The sequence below is a fragment of the Palaemon carinicauda genome, chromosome 18, assembly GCF_036898095.1.
Source record: "Palaemon carinicauda isolate YSFRI2023 chromosome 18, ASM3689809v2, whole genome shotgun sequence".
Lineage (NCBI taxonomy): Eukaryota > Metazoa > Arthropoda > Malacostraca > Decapoda > Palaemonidae > Palaemon > Palaemon carinicauda.
In genome coordinates, this window is record NC_090742.1 from 5,223,675 (window position 1) to 5,226,174 (window position 2,500).

Consider the following 2,500-nt stretch of genomic DNA (forward strand, 5'->3'; position numbering starts at 1 on the left):
AAACCTTAGCTCACAAGGATGACGAGGTTGCAGCGACCAAAGAAACTAACTAACGAGTTTCAAAGGGACTCGAACCCCAGTCTGGCGTTCACAAGTCAGGGGCGTTACCACATCGACTACCACAACCCATTATGAGGTTGCAGTGACCAAAGAAACTAACGATTTTGATCGGGACTCGAACATAAGTCTGGAGTTCACCAGTCAGGGACGTTACCACATCGAATACCACAACTCATTATGAGGTTGCAGCGACCAAAGGAACTACCGAGTTTCAGCGGGACTCAAACCCCAGTCTGGCTTTCACCATTCTGGGACGTTACCACATCGGCCACCACAACACTTTATGTTATCATCATACGAATATGGGTTGTTATATGTCAACCACTGCAGAAAAGCTTGCTCAAGTGCTTCTACTTGAAGATATGCCTGGATAGTATTTCCTACTTGGTATATGGAGCGTGAAATCTGTGTAGACAGGCTTCAAATTACGTCTGTACACGTGGCTGATATGTGAACAGATAACCTTGAAGATTTCTTTTTCTCCTTCTCTCTCTTAAAGAGCTTTAGTTGCATATTCTAACTCTTTCAACGTCACGAGTTTCCACGGTTTATCATGCACAAATACATGCATACATGTACACACACACACACACACACATATATATATATATATATATATATTCCTCTCCGGTCACGCTCCACGGCATTACTAGACGTATAACTATTTAGCTTCTCCCCCGTCCCTCTGGTAGGAGAGAGAGAGAGAGAGAGAGAGAGAGAGAGAGAGAGTAGTCCTAACCTGATGAGAGGGAGTGCGTGTGTATGTGTGTGTTCTTATCTATCTAGATATTTAACCATCATTTTTGGCGGGTTGCGTATACTGGTATATATATATATATATATATATATTGTTACATCTTCCACACCTACCAACACATCTGCTTAGGAATTTATCAACATCCGAATAACATTATTATTATTATTATTATTATTATTACTATTATTATTATTATTATTACTAGCCAAAGTACAACCCTATTTGGAAAAGCAAGATACTATAAGCCCAAGGGCTCCAATAGGGAAAAATAGCCCAGTGAGGAAAGGAAATAAGGAAATAAATAAAAGATAAGAACAAATTAACAATAAATAATTCTAAAAACAGTAGCAACGTCAAAACAGATATTATTATTATTATTATTATTATTATTATTATTATTATTATTATTATTATTGATTGCTAAGCTACAACCCTAGTTGGAAAAGCAAGATGATATAAGCTCAGGGGCCCCAGGAGGGAAAATAGCCCAGCGAGGAAAGGAAATAAGGCAATACATAAATGATGAGAACAAATTAACAATAAATCATTCTAAAAACAGTAACAACGTCAAAACAGATATTATTATTATTATTATTATTATTATTATTATTATCATTATTATTATTTGCTAAGCTACAACCCTAGTTGGAAAAGCAAGATGCTATAAGCCCAAGGGACCAACAGGGAAAATAGCCCAGTAAGGAAAGGAAACAAGGAAAAATTAAATATCTAAAAACAGTAAACTATTAACAACGTCAAAAAAAGAGAAGACGAAGTCAATTTCAACCTTCCATCCTGTTCCTATCGACTCATCCATTGAAACTTAGCCAATAAAAACCCGGAAAGAATATCAAGAGAACTCTCTCTAAGTTTCAATAAACTTAAGAACGTTAAGTCTCTTAAAGGATGCGCGCTCGCCCGAAGACTTAATAGCCAGCGAGAAGTCGGAAAAAGCCAAAGGAGTTTTTTTTTCTAAGATGTTCCTTGTTTGACGCTGGAATCTTCGATGGATTCAGCTGCAGTTTTAGAATTTAGTCTTTTTTAGGGATTTTACGTTTTATATAGATTATGCGTAGTCTTTTTAGGTATTTTACGTTTTATATAGATAATGAGAAGTCTTTTTAGGTCTTTTTAGGTATTTTACGTTTTATATAGATTATGCGTAGTCTTTTTAGGTATTTTACGTTTTATATGGATTGTGCGAAGTCTTTTTAGGTCTTTTAAGGTATTTTACGTTTTATATAGATTATGCGTAGTCTTTTTAGGTATTTTACGTTTTATATAGATTATGAGAAGTCTTTTTAGGTCTTTTTAGGTATTTTACGTTTTATATAGATTATGGGTAGTCTTTTTAGGTATTTTACGTTTTATATAGATAATGAGAAGTCTTTTTAGGTCTCTTTAGGTATTTTACGTTTTATATTGATTATGGGTAGTCTTTTTAGGTATTTTACGTTTTATATAGATAATGAGAAGTCTTTTTAGGTCTCTTTAGGTATTTTACGTTTTATATAGATTATGGGTAGTCTTTTTAGGTATTTTACGTTTTATATAGATAATGAGAAGTCTTTTTAGGTCTTTTTAGGTATTTTACGTTTTATATAGATTATGGGTAGTCTTTTTAGGTATTTTACGTTTTATATAGATTGTGCGAAGTCTTTTTAGGTCTTTTAAGGTATTTTA